The sequence below is a fragment of the Photinus pyralis genome, unplaced genomic scaffold (assembly GCF_008802855.1).
Source record: "Photinus pyralis isolate 1611_PpyrPB1 unplaced genomic scaffold, Ppyr1.3 Ppyr1.4_LG5, whole genome shotgun sequence".
Classification (NCBI taxonomy): Eukaryota; Metazoa; Arthropoda; class Insecta; order Coleoptera; family Lampyridae; genus Photinus; species Photinus pyralis.
Genome location: NW_022170596.1, coordinates 35,334,399 through 35,350,407, shown reverse-complemented (window position 1 = coordinate 35,350,407; position 16,009 = coordinate 35,334,399).

The window sequence follows — 16,009 nt, the reverse complement described above, 5'->3', positions numbered from 1 at the left end:
TCTCTCTCGTGAACAACATTTATTCTCTCTCTCTCTCTCTCTCTCTCATTTACAACTTTTTTACATAAATGTTAAATTAGTAGTCTTCCCCGCCGTTCCGGCGCATGTTATAAAGACTTCTTCCCTGGACAAGAAGTCCTTGAAGATCTGCAGACAGTTGTCGCTCTTGAAGTACTCATAAAAGCGCAAAGGAAGGATGCACTTAAAGTTCTCAGTATCGATCAGTATTCGATCGCCATACTTGGTATTGATTAGATCGATACCAATCACTTTATACTTTTCACCAACCTTCATATCCTTGACGTTCTTGAAAGGTTTGCAGTAGGTGCTACTGTTGAGTCGATTAAGATCCATTTTAACTGATTAGTCAACACTATTCGACTGATTCCAGGCACCGTTTTCTACCACCATTATATTGCTGGCTGATGACCTTGAAATCTAGAGAGCGATAAACCATTACATTGCTGTATGGTGGCCTTGAAATCCAGTGCGATATATACCATTATATTGCGGTCTGATGTTGACCATGAAATCTAGTGCGATAAACCGATGATCGATGATTTTCTGCTAAGACGAGAGACAATATCTTACAAAATTGCTCTATTTTCCTACTAAAGCGAAATCTATCCAAGGCCCTTTTCGCGCTTCATTATATGCACATGACCACGCGATCAGCACATACACGCGATTGTTACTATCGTCAAATGTCACTTTCTTCATCACCATATGATGTATTCACCCAACTGAGCCACGTTTAGTCCGTTCATAAGGCAATAAACGGATATTTTATAATTTAAAAAGCGTCTACATATTTCAATCCCCAACTCATACCTTTGGGCAATGTTTTGACACTGTTCCCTAAAAGTCTCAGGTCCATACACCGCCTCATGCTCAGCATCAGATAGTAATACCAATAAGGTTTGATGAAGGCATTCAACAGCCGTTCGCCACATATTCCCCACAAATCGCCAGTAGGCCTCCCAACATCAATTTTTCCATACTGCGCCGACAACCCAAAATTTCCACATCCCACTTTAATTTTCTAATTTTCTTTACCAGCTTTCCGTTTCTGCCGCTGCTGCTGCTGCTGATGATGATGATGAACAATTACTCTTGACATCTCCTCTATTATTATTATTATTATTATTATTATGGACAAATGACTATTCCAATAAGCACCTTATATTACACCCCCCACTCTCCAAGTCGCAAACCATCCCTCGATAGCCTAAGAATTGCACCACGTTTGACCTTGACCACAAACAATACACCCTTTGTTCTCTCGACCCCCGGCGCGCTCTCGGCCTTTGAGATACGAAGCCGGCAAGAAGAATAATTACGTTTTACCCTCAATCTTGAGACGGCAGCCGAAAAATTACGCAACCCATTTTTTACACTCTCAGCGCTGAACTGGCACCGCCAGTGGCACCCCATCCCCCAGAAGAACACAAACATTAAACCCCCCTTTGTTCTCAGCGTCCGACCTTGAAATCCAATCGCCTTCAGGAAAAACAATTTGATCACACACAATACCCCCCCCTTAACACTCTCAGCAATCGACCTTGAAATCCAAAAACCTTGAAACGACCACGCAACACCACACCAATTTCACCTTGAACACCAACACTTTATTCATATATTCTTCAATGCTAAGTGGCCCAGGATCGATACGACCTTGAAAGTGAGCCAGGATCACCACGCATTCAGCTTCGACCCAAAATCGATATGACCTTCAAGTGAGCCAGCATCGGCACGCATTCTTTCAGACGGACACACCCCCACATGACCTTGAACACCAATGCATCGATACGACCTTGAAAGTGAGCCAGGATCGCCACGCATTCAGCTTCGACCCAAAATCGATTTGACCTTCAAGTGAGCCAGCATCGGCACGCATTCTTTCAGACAGACACATCCCCACACATGACCTTGAAGCCTCCGAAGAACACAAACAATACACCCCTTTGTTTTCACCAATCGACCTTGAAATCCAATGACCTCAGCCATCACCCCCTCTTACCAACGGCCTTGAACCGACACCACCACCCCCCTCCAAAGAACACAAACAATACACCCCTTTCTTCTCAACACTCGACCTTGAAATCCCCCCCCCCCCCCACTTACGCAATACCACTTTGACCTTCAACACCACTTTGACCTTGAAACGCTAACACTTCAATCATATGGCACTTTTCAATGTAAAGTGAGCCAGGATCGGCCTCGACCTTGAAATCCAACGGCCTTGAGCCGCCGCCACCCCCCCTCCACACAAACAATACACCCCTTTGTTCTCACAACTCGACCTTGAAATCCAATGGCCTTCACCCATCACCCCCCCTCCGAAAAACACAAACAATACACCCCATTTCTTCTCAACACTCGACCTTGAAATCCAATGGCCTTCACCCATCACCCCCCCTCCGAAAAACACAAACAATACACCCCATTTCTTATCAACACTCGACCTTGAAACCCACCCACCCCCACTTACGCAATACCACTTTGACCTTCAACACCACTTTGACCTTGAAACGCTAACACTTCAATCATATGGCACTTTTCAATGTAAAGTGAGCCAGGATCGGCCTTACTATACTACTTCCGTACAGTATTCGATTTATATTTAATTAAATAAATTAATTGGATCTTAAACTTTCAACCGCTTAGAACTGGTACGCGAACGAGTTTAAAATCCATTGTCACTTACGGTGAAGGTGGATATAAGGAATTACAATATGTATGAGAAGTAGGAAAACGTGTCCAATATAAAACGTGGAAAATATGATTTGTATTAAATATTCAAAATGCAGCATCCGTTAACTCCCTTTCTTCTTTGGGAACTTTACAACTTCAGCTTCCTTGTTCGCACGAATTGATTTTTATCGTTTGCAGTATGCATGATGCGCTTTAAATCGTGCCATTTATGAATAGATAATACAGCACTTTTGTACACAAAATTAGTATCAAAGCAATGAAATTATGTAATCGAACAGTTTTGCGTTTCCATTATAATTCTGTAAGAATCAGGACCCGATTACTTATTTTTATTCATATTTTTACTCATTTTAGAATGTTATGAAAAATCAACGTATAGAACTTTAATAAAAAGGCGCGTTTCGCAGCTATCATCATCAGCACACTAAAGTCACAGTATATTAAAATTCAAATTTATACTGTATTTCATGAAAGTGTCTGGTATACCTACATGATTTACAAAAGTATCATTTAATTAAGTGACACTTCCGCCATTTGTACCAAAACCTAACAATAAACGGATGTTCACTAGATCGTTGCACCCATTAACATTTTGTTGACGACCCATCACATCAAAAATAGTTAAAAACCAACAGAAACATTCCGAATTACCTATCACCTAAGTTAACATTTTTACGATTACCAATTTCTTACATTTGTTTTTATACAGCTTTTATCTCGTACAGTTTTATTAACGTTAAGTTTTTTCCTTAATTAACGACACTTTAAAGTGAAAGATTATTGCGGGTTTGTTAAAATAGCTAGATAAATATTAATTGCTTTAAGCAGCCATTAATTCAAAAATGTCAATATAGAGATGTGGAATTTAACAAATTTCCCATTAATGACGATATAGGAGATGTTTATAAAGAAATTTAAATTGACGAAGCGAACATCTGGATTTCGCTAATTAAAATTAAACGCTTTTTACAAACAAAAGGATCTCTGGATCCGCCCGGCTCGAAGACATACGATATAATCAATTTGATACAGCGGATTAGTACAAGATGATGTTTAATATTGCGTCGTGCAAGGCTATTAAGGGGCGCAACTGTTGGTTTTTCGGACTCTCATGCTGTACAAGATCATTACAAGTGAAGCGTAAGATAATTAAAAAATTAAATTATTCATTAAGGCGGGTTTATGTTAAACGTGAGTAGCTGTACCACGAGTTAAAAGCGCTAAATCATCGGTTGGACAAATGTACATCCGAAAATTCCAACAAATGCTTTATCCTAGCATTGTTTTCACCATTTGTTTTAAATTTTATGGTTTTTTTGCAAACTGCAAAGCGATCTCTATACTAATATCAAGATGCTGATCTGATGTGGCGATGGCATAAAAGAGTGTTGGATTTGGTATCGAAAGGGAAATCAAGCGCAGTTCCACTGTCGCTTAATGTGTAATGACACTTCCAATTCCTTCTTAATTCGTTGTAATTCCACATTATTCTGCCGAATTCCATATAACGGAACCTCAGTTTCATTTCATTCCACCATCTCCATATTTTAACACACTAACAGAATGATGAAACTACTAGGGGTCGTTTTATATTCTCGGACTAAAAAACAAAAGAGCAAAGACTAAAGTAACAAGCAACAACAAAATTTTATTTTTCAATAAAGTATCAAGTAGTTCTCCTGCTTTTGAATACAGGTATAATACAATTTCAATAACATGAAACATCCAGTATAAACATTTCGATCTGAGACAATTTTTTTTGCGGGCCTCAAAAAAAGGCAGTGTATAACCTTCCTTTTTTACCAAAAATCGACTGCACCAAAATTTCTCGGGAAAACACTTTTTCTTATTTATTTTGGTGCGTAGAATCCAAAACAATTCGTACTTTTTCGATCAGACTTCTCAATCAAAAGTTATAGACTAGAATCCAATTTCGAAAGAAAATTCAAAGGGCTGTAACTTTTGAACTAGTAGCCCAATCTTGGAACTGTTTGAAATTATGGATTCTACAGGCGACATTCTATAAGAAATTTTTTTTCCGGATCGATCAGAGACAATTTTTTTGTCGGAGCTCAAAAAAGGCAGTGTATAACCATCCTTTTTTACCAAAAATCGACTGCACCAAAATTTCTCGGGAAAACACTTTTTCTTATTAATTTTGGTGCGTAGAATCCAAAACAAATCGTACTTTTTCGATTAGATTTTTCAATCAAAAGTTATAGACTAGAAACCAATTTCGAAAGAAAATTCAAAGGGCTGTAACTTTTGAACTAGTAGCCCAATCTTGAAACTGTTTGAAATTATGGATTCTACAGGCCACATTCTATAAGAAATTTTTTTTTCCGGATCGATCTGAGACAATTTTTTTTCGGGGCTCAAAAAAAGGCAGTGTATAACCTTCCTTTTTTACCAAAAATCGACTGCACCAAAATTTCTCGGAAAAACACTTTTTCTTATTAATTTTGGGGCGTAGAATCCAAAACAATTCGTACGTTTTCGATTAGACCTCTCAATAAAAAGTTATGGACAAAAAACAAATTTCGAAAAAAAATTCAAAGGACTTTTGATCTAGGTGCCCAATCTTCAAACTGTTTGAAATTATGGACTCTCGATCGATCTCGATCTCACACAATTTTTTTTCCGGCCTCAAAAAAAGACAGTACTTTTAAGTTATTCAAATATTTGAGAACAATTTAGAAATTTTAGGGAAAGTTTCCATTGTCACAAAATCAAATATAAAAATCCGATACATCTGAATACCGAACTCGATAGTCTACGTAACTTAAAAACAATAGGGACCTTTCTTATATCCATAAGACCATATGTACCAATTTTCAAAGCGATCGCACGTTTCTAAACAAGCTCGTAAACAAGTTATCATGCACACGGACAAACGGATGGTCAAAAATGGATCTGTTCCAAAATCGCTAGGATTAATTTCAGAAAGGCGTATACGTATCATGTGCACGACGTACCTACGATCGCTTTGAAAACTGGTACACGTATTCTTAAGGATATAACTGGTATAAGAAAGGTCCTGGTAGGTACCTCCTATATAATAATATAATAATAATAATACGCTTTTACTCCCCTTAAATTTGTATATAACAATAGAAATATAAAAAAATCGAGAAAAAAATCTAACCCCATACAAAGTATAACTTGATTTTTTAAGTAGTATTAAGCCTTTTATCTAGTATACTATTTTAAATTTTTAATGTATTTGAGTGACAAGTATTTGAATACTTTTTACTGTATTCGAATATTCGAATACTTATTTTTTTAAGTATTTGAATACTTTTCAATGTATCTGTATCTAGTATTCGCTTGTGCTGGACGTAAAAGTATTTAGTATTCAAATACCTTTGATTTGTGTAAAGTATTTACTGTTTAGTATTCAAATACTTTTTGAAAGTATTCTGCCCAGCTCTGAATACAACCAAATAGCCCTACCAGTTCATAAAACAGACCCCGTTCATATTTTCTCGAGAATTTAATCACTTTTTATTAGATTAAGTATATTAAAAATTTATACGAGTATAGACACCAGCCTCCTTCGGTTGAAATAATTAAATAAGACAGTATTAATTCTCACACCACTAGGACTGGACCCATAAATAACAATTATTAGTCCCTAACGCAAAGCCTCCCATAGAAACTTTTATTTACGACGACAGCCTAAATCTAATACACACGGCGAGAATGAAAATGAATAAAATAATAGTTTTATGCACTACACTTTAAAGCCGTTAGGACTGACGAAAAACATATAAGAGCCATGAGATTAATATCTGCCCCCTTGGAGATTTAAGGGATTCGGTTTATAGGGCCAGCAGTGGGCATAATGAAAGTGGCTATCGCCATTTTTATGGTAATGTAACATAATTTAAGCTTAGGGTTGCTCTCTTAATTAGCGATAATGTGGGCATTGTGTGCGTTCGTGTGGGGGAAACGTTTCCAAAATATCTAATACAATTAAGCCATTTACGCCAGAATTTATGACGACAATTTGACGTTAATCTAGATACAGTGCAACAATTGGAAAAAAATGTGATCTTATTTACATAAATTATGCAAAATTCCACCATTCTAATTTGGAGGCAACAAGTAAATTTTTTGTTAATCTTCATTTGTGTAAACATGTAGAAATGTTTAGTATGCGTTGGGGAGGGAGGATACGCTGTTTCCGTCCTGTTTTTTTATTCATCGCGTTGAGAATATTAATAGTTAAATACGTTTAAGTACGCAGGAGTGCTACACTAATTTTCTCATAGGTTGATAGCTAGGTATCTCATTAAAGATGTTAATTTATGGGAAGGCGTAACACCTTTTGTGCGTTCATTTTTAATATGAAGATGAAAATGAAATTTACCGAGGATTGTTGACTTAGGTAAGAAGACCTACGTAGCACTTTTTACCACACCTATACTATTATATGCATACAATGACGTTTGTTTGTAGAAAAGAAGAGGTAATGCACTTAACGATAATTACTTAAGAAAAAAAGTACATGTAAATTTATAGGAAGTAACGTTTAAGAAATTTTAAACTAACAGTTCATGGCGTTGGCGTTAGATACCGGGTGGGTAGATAAAAATTGAGAACTTTTTAAAGAAGTATGAATTATGAATTAATAAATATGCTGTTGAAACCCAGCTTTATACCTTACATAATTATGTATGCATGAACTGTTAAAATCAAACAAAATTTCGCCAAAGAGTCTGTTCATATCGAAGCGGATTCGCTTTCACCTACTTTAATTCGTCCTTATGGTAGTTGTAGTTGTTCGCTGATTATGACAGCTTTGCTGTGGTTCGATACACGTTCGATATTTTAATATATTATTGTAGTTTATTGGTGATTTTATTTTACTTTTTGTAACTTCAACGGTCACAGCAGTTCCATTATAACAAATTTACTCTTGCTATACCCTGTATTACACAAAGACTTTTACATGTATCTTGTAATTGGACTTTTGCGTATTTCGACTTTTATTAGAATCAAGCAGGTTTATTTAAGACAACAAGATTTTCGACGATTTTGAGGAATGTACAAAATTAAGCACGGTTAAAAATTCTGAAGGTTTAAACAAATGTTGATCATTAGATTATCTTTAAAGGTGCTTTCCAAACACCATCCAACTCTAGGCAAATACTTACCCCAATAAAATAATTTTCAACATTGATACCCCAATAAAGCTTAGCTGCCAGCCTGAAAATGACCCGCTAAACATTTTAATTCGCTTCAAAGCTCAAAACTTAAACATTATGCAAATAATGCGTTCTTGTGGAGAATCACAGCAACAGACATTGTCATTGTTGCATACTTACCTAACTCAAAATGATAAAAATCAAACCGGTACACCTCGTAACCTTAAATGTTTATAACGGAAAGAAATTTGTGAAGGAATCACAATCATCCACTTATTACACTTCAGGGTGTGGCATTGTCTCGGAAACTATGTGCATATGTGTAGGGGTTGAATATGAGGGTTCTAAGTACGTATGAAGCGTGTTTTGACTTTATCTCCATTGTTGGTTGATTGCCAGACGCCGAAAGCTCTATCTGATGCATTTGTTCCTTCCGCGCTTGCGATAACAAAGACGAAGGCTTTTGAAATTTTTAATTTATTCCTCGGGAGTGTAAAATTAGCTAAAAGAGCGGGAGTTGAACAAATGATACAATTAAAATGAATGGGAATTATAAAAAGGACGATCGGATGTGTTAAATCAATACACTTTGTTCGACAGCTATTTTGTTTACTGTCTGCTTTAAGGCTGTACTTAACCACCCTCTGATTAAATATGTAGAATTTGAGTGCTGGTAAAATTGTATCAAAGGTGGTGGATTTCTTCTGGCTTCATGATCATTAGTAAACGCAAAAGTATTACATCGATTTTTCTAACATAGACATTTGGCATAATGCAAATTAAACCTCACTGTAATGGAAGCACTAACATTTTATCCGAAAATTATCTCCCCAGTGATCAAAGAGTTTAAGGAGGAAAGAAGCGAGTTTCGTGGCTCATAACTTCCATTTGTAGTAGAGGAATAGATTCGCCAGAAGAAGTGACATATTATATTATTGCAGGACAGATTGGATTGGATATACATTTCATAAAAGCGGCACCATAAAGATCGATTCCATCAAGACACTTTCTACGTCTTTATTACCAACCGCAAAGTTAATTGGACGTAATTGCAGTAATACCTAATATATTTTACTTTTATGGTATCAATCAACTAAAAAATATTAGGCAAGCTGTGATACTTTATAATGTAAGAGGTATAAAAGACAAAAATGGCGAACGTGCCGGCGATTTAAAAAAAACGTCAACGCTCTAACCTACTTCTTCGATTTCTCTTGTACATGCGATTGTTTCAACTAGCCGATTGAATGTCACCGCAGTTTTATTTAAACAACTAAGAAAAAAAAGCAAACAGCATGAAGACAGAATTTAAATGAAGAATTAATTGGATGTTTTTTGCAGATGTTGAGGAATTATATCTTACCAAACCAGTTCATTTATAATGTGAATTCGTTTCGAGCGCAACGTTCAGGAAATACGTCATTTTTAAGATGAACGTTGAACGTCAGGTGGAAGATAAAAAAGGTTTTGTTTTCCCTTTGAAGCAGGGCTTCAGTGTTAAACCCACGAGGTATCTCGCATAATACATAGCCTACACTTGTCCTAATTGATTTCATCATCAGAGAGACAGTTCACACTTGTTGGTTTGGTTACGCAACAGATACTTATATGAAAAAAGGCCAAGAATCTGTAGTCGTTTTATTTCGAATCCTTTAAAGGAGAATTTAAAACCGCTTTTTGAACACAAAACTGTACAACGTGCATGCTTGAGATTTTTAAATACATCCAGACGTGCGAATGAAATACATCAAATGTATAATTAAGGAACTTGTTTTGCAAAAAAGAAATACAACTATTGTGCTTGGCGTATACACTGTGCAACCCCACTTCGTTCCTCACAAATCTGAAGAATCCCAAACAACTTCTTTAGAATTTTGGTTTCCGTATACCTACCTGCTTTATACCAAGAAAAGACCAATGAGAATAACTTGTACATCTGCCATTGCAAGTACAAATTTTAATTTAATTAATGACCTTCCAGGTGAACAATATAATCCTGTTACATAAAGAAATATGATTCGAAAAGCATTATTTGGTTGGTTAGGATTTTCTGTGGAATCAAGCAATTTTGCACAAATTTTATTGTGGTATGTCGCGCAATTATTTTAGGAGTAATACGCTTATATCCTTTGATCTTTGCGTCGAAAAAGTTTATCTCAATTGGATGTGAACAATCACAAGCATCAAATACCATCTAAAGATGATGAGTTGCTAACTAAGCTATTTTGCAAGTAACGTCTTAGCTTTTTCATTAGGCCAGTCCATCATATGACTGCAACTACTGGCTGAGAATTTTAAGTCTAACTAAATTCGTTGGAGTTCCCACTATTAAGAGCCCCAGAAAAAGGGGTTAGGGTTCAAATGTAAACAAGAAAATAACGAACATAAAATCAATTTTTTGTGTAAGAATGATTTAAACGACAAAAACAGCGAGCACAAAAGAAACTTTATGCACGGATGTATAATAAAATGACATTTATCATTAATTTCTTTGTCATAAATTCATAATATAGGTATTTTTATTTCCGTGGTCCGCTAACGAATGCCTAAATCAATTTCATCCTACTATGTTGAGTACTATCTCTCTCTTAATTTCATTTAACTCATTAACGCCCTACAAAATGACGTCTCACGGAAATCTTTAACCGTTAATTCGTTATCTTAATTCCCGCTCTACCAATCAAAGAAGAGTCAAGGCAATAAATCATATCTCACGTATTTTTCAAATATTGAATTTAATTGATTGATCATGTTTCTGCGTCTCCAGACTTCCAAAAGCGATCAAGAAAGCAAAGCCCTACAGAAATTTTTAAAAAACGCAGAAAATAAGTCGAGCTTCATTCTACCACGGTTAGAATTTATTCTTGAAATTCCAGTACCCAAATACCCTGTTGGAAAAATTGGTTTTCTAAATATCGACAGCGTATACATTTTCTATGATAGATGATGCCTAAGGTGACGCCTAAACTTGTCTAACTTCTTTGCTCATCCAAAAATCTCAAAAAATTTCAACTATCTATGAAAACAAATCAATCCAAATTATGAATTATCGTTAAAAGATCCCTAATTAGAAACTAAAATTGACGAATCTGAGTATTTAAATTAGAAAAATTGGCAAAATTGGCCCTGTACTTGAAGTTAAATTTTTTTGAATGACTCGACTAACTGTGCTTTGTCTGAAGCGGATGCTCATAAAGGGCAAGTGAAACGTCTGGACGATACACATCTACTGGTGATGTGAAAACTTATCTATGAATATCTCGAAAATGTTGTAGGAAAGTACATATAAAGGAAAAAACAATATTTAGGAAAATTCCTCTGAGGGCGACCTTTAAATGCTGCTTTAAATGCACCCTAAAACAAATTTGTTCTGAGGTACCGTGCAAACACTTTATGAGCTTTAAAAAAGCGAAATTATCAAATAGTTTAGGTAAACCATAAGACTAAAAATGTTATGCATATATCCATGGGCAAAGTTAGGGGAGAACTTGGGGTAGCTAAGCACCCCCAAAAGGTTCTCGTAGCGTTAAGACAACTAAAAAATGAACCTTCATCAGAATCAAGCAATATTTTTAGGACTTGGGTTTTTTTAACAAAAAAAAAATATAATTTAAATTCACGTATAGGTTTCAAGAATAACAAAAAAACTGTACCATTTTGAGTAATAAATGCCTTAAAAATGTCCTTTCACTGGGTAATTTTTCATTTGGTAAGTTGACTGGCCGTACCTGTCACATTGATAAATGTCTATAATGACTCGTGTCATCACTGACAGATTGATATTAAACAAATTGAAATTTTATGTTAAAATACGATTTCGGGTAAAATTTAATACAAAACTCGTCAGTAAAGTGATGCTACTTGACTCGAAAATTAAATTTCTCGGCCCTAAAAGGGCTTCGAACTTCAATATTTCCTCGCCAGTAATGTGTCATTTTCCTGACTTTTATGTCAATAATTATTATATGTCCACTTTTCAAAGCATAATATTACCAGAGCGAATAGGTTTAACATAATTTAGTGTACCAATTGCAATGAAAAGAATGCATTAGCCCAAGACAAGATCAACCATGATTGTATTTCAAAGAATCGCAACAAAGAAGAGCTCCCGGAACAATATTTATTTATAAAACGGTAGAATAACTTTACGTCCTTGGATTCGATTAAGTATTGTTAATGTACTTTAACTTACATGTCTACTTATGCAATAATTTCACGCATGTATGCATTATTTCAAGTATTTATTCTCTCGAGCCTGTTATTACGCTAACAGTCTCCCATATTTATGGCCATAAACGTTGTGTACTTCAAATCAATCTTTTATTTTGAACAATTTAAAAAGCTGCCTTACTATTATTATATGTTTAGTATCTACGCTAATTGCATAGTTTTACATAAGCAAAAGACAGATCCGTACAGACAACTTACCCAGTGGAAGTTTATAAACTCGTCTTACCTGAGAGAAGAAGTTTGAATTACTGTGCGGTGTTTGGGACAATCCAGAGATTATAAATTGGTAATCTCAATGTGCATTTTTTTAATTCTCACTGCATGAAAACGTCTCTGTATTCCTTGCAGTTCTTCAACAAACACAAATGGCAAACGTTGACCAAATACCACGTCTTTATTTAGTATGCGACTAATTTGGCGTTATCACAATGACATCAATAATCCGTTCAATGTCGTAAGGCCCACGCGACATTGCAATAACAAGAAGAAACGTGGGCTTCTCAGTGAATACAGTAATGCGACCTGACAAAATCAAATTAATAGAAATGCTTTTGATGGTAGAGACCTTGAATGGTCTGCTGATTAGCTATAGTGGTGAAGAGAACAAGTTGCTCCTGATGTATTGACGATCAATTATGTTAATTAGAATAAGCCCATGAATCTTCTCATTAGAACTTGTAGGATTGTAAATTACAAAATTTGGCCGCAGTCATAATACATGATTTATGATGGATTTTTGCCTTGCGTATAGGTGTATGGGGTAACGGTATTTTTATAACAATTAAAAATCCTAGCCTAAATAGAACAATGATTGAATGCAGCAATTTGTTATACTACTACAATCACGACAATCAAACTATTCGTGTCCCTTGGCCGTTTTTAATTGGGTCTTCACATTTCCAAATTTTTAATGACAATCTTCCATGTGTAAATCATTGGAGAGATGCAAATTATTGGTGAAAACAAATTATTGGTGGTTAACAACCCCTTACAAAATAAAAGTTTATCGAATTGGTGCAAAAAAAGTACATTCGTCACTAATAGTATTTGATATCCGCGTATCCTCTCCCCTCTTTCATCGTCGACCATTTTCACTCGTCTCCTCTTTTCCTTGTACCCTCCACGGTTCTTTCGATCACGTCGTTCAACAAGCTATTCCCTCTTAGCACATGACCAAGCCACATTCTTATACTTCTCAAAACTGTTATATACAAAGATCTTCCTTCTCCAATTTTTTCTATTACCTGTTCGTTCCTAATGCTGCCAGACCACTTTATTCCGAGTATTCTTCTCTACGTCTACATTTCCATAGCTTCAATTCTTTTCGTTTTGTTAAAAATTGTCTACTTTTCACAGCCGTACAGCATAACACTCCATACAAAGCACTTCGCTGTTCTTTTCCTTAGATTCATATCCAACTTGCTGCATAGTATTCTACCTCTTTCCATTTACCATTCCAATGCGCGTCTTTATTTCTTTCCAACTCCTACAATCATCTGTTACAGTGGTTCCTAGATATTTACAGCTTTCTACCTGTTTCGGCATTTCATCTTTCAGAAACCCTTATTCTCATTACTCTCATTATCACGTTAGTCTTTTTCTGGTTTACAACTGAACCGTATTCCTTTTCCCCATCTTCAATTTGTTTAGTTAATACTTTCAGATCTTCTGTATTTTCTGCAAACAGGAGAGCGACCACTCCTCCAATCACTTTTCAACACTTTGAAGTAACGTACTCAGCGTCATTATTGACTAACGTCGGTGATAAAGGACACCACTGCCTCACACATTTGCCAAATTCAAACCAATCCGTTCTGGTTCCGCCGACTCTCAATGCTACCTGCTTCTCGGTGTACAAGTTGCTGATAAGCTGTCAATCCTTCCAATCTGCCCCTTTTTCTTTTAAAATGTCCTTCAATTTTTCCCTCACATAATCAACTGCCTTTACCAGGTCAAGAAAACTCACACTCAGATTCCTTCCTTTTTCCATTTATCTTTCGCCTATTGTTCTTACACATCTAACCGCATCTCTTGTTCTCATTCCTTTTGTAAATATGAATTGCTCTTCTGCCACATTTTCTTCCATTATCCCCTCGAGCCTTCTGTTTAACACTCTCGATAATATTTTCGCTGCATGTCTTACCAGGCTGATTGTTCAATAGTGTTCCGCGCTTCTTTATTGTTCCTTTCTTTTTAGTCACAATTATCATCAGTCTTTAGGAAATCTTCAGACCATTGCCCCGCTTCGTATATATCATTACATAAAGATCATTGCTTCTTCCTGAAGATATCTTAACACCTACAATTCCATCTCTCCCCGTAGCTTTACCTGATTTCATATCTTTCATTGCCCTTCAGTGCAGCTTGACTGTCTGTGAGGATGTCTATTTTTGCCCCCGTCTTACCCATTACATTCTTACCTGCCCAACAACCTTTTGGAAGAGTACTGGAAAGTTACCCTGTCTCCAACAGGCGCCTTAAAGGATTTTAAAGTCATTAGGGCCCATTCTACCCTCTCCCGTGTTAATATTTTAAGTCTGGAGTGATGTCCTACCTGTCCTTCTGCCTTTAATGTGTCGGTAATTCGGTAATAGTGTTGGTAACTATCATTTTTGTTTCTTTGCAGAAATCTACCACTTTATCGCCTCAGTAATTTCTCTTTCCAAGTCCATACATGCCAACCACATTCCCATCTTTTCCAATTCCCACCACCGCACTCCAATCGTCCTCCCAACTTGTTTCATTTATTCCAATTAAATCCAGTCTGTTTTTAATCATTTCTCCTCGATTTTCAAGCTTTTCCTCATTTACCTAGTATACTTCTGTCGTTCCAAGCTCCCATCCTCAATTTCCCCGTTTCCTTCTCATTGTTTTTCTTAAATTCCGCTCTTCGGATACTGCCCACCTCGGCGATTCGAGCCGGGGGACTATTTTAACTTTAATTTTCGAAGAAATGTTTCATTTCACTTTCTCTGTCACTTCTTCAAGGGATACCGTGAGGCCTTTAGTGGGGTGGTTTCCCCGGGTCTCTATCCTAATGCCGTTGATTCCGAAGAATTCTTCCGCGTTTGGAGTGATTTCTCACTTCTTGGACAGCACGGTGCTCCGAACCTGTACCCACTCATTGCTGTCGCTGTCGTTCTCGAGTTAGACAAGGAACAGACGGACAGACGGAACAAAAGCATCACATAAGGTCATAAAGGGAATTTCTTTCGAAAAATTCGCCTAAAAACGGAAGTATTGGTTTTGTAGCGCAAAGATTATTTTTCGTTTGAGGCATATTCGCACAGATCCCTTTAAAATTAACACAAACCAATCATCAGATGGGACCTCGGATGGGACAATCAATTACGCTTTTTCACTTCACATCCCTCAAACATTTTTAAATTGAGAAACATTGAATAATTGTTTTTAATTTCTGTGCATCCCAGGAATATTACATTGTAACCTCGGTTGTAACAGTCTGCATATTGAAACTTCCATAGGTGGAGACAATACGTATGCTCTGGAGTTTATGGTTTGCGATGATGTAAGATTCCTTTTATGCAGTTAAAGCGTCGAACAGCAATGGGGAAATTTATTTTAACATGTCTTAATTATACATCACTTGTTCGGTAGTTATTTTTCACCATCTGACTATTGGACGAGGGGTTATACGACTCTCGTGGGGTTACGATTGTTAACACAATGAAATAATCGAAATAAATAAACTCTGGCTGACAGGTTACCAGCTAAGAGTAGAGCAGTTTGATAAGAAAATGTAGTAACACACTGCATGGGGACAATAAAACCGCACCCAAACCTCCTACATATAACGACCTTAGGGATGGAGATTGCCTAACATTGTCCGATGATACGATCATACGGATTCGACAATTTATATGCGCCATTGAACTTTAATGGAAATTCAACGC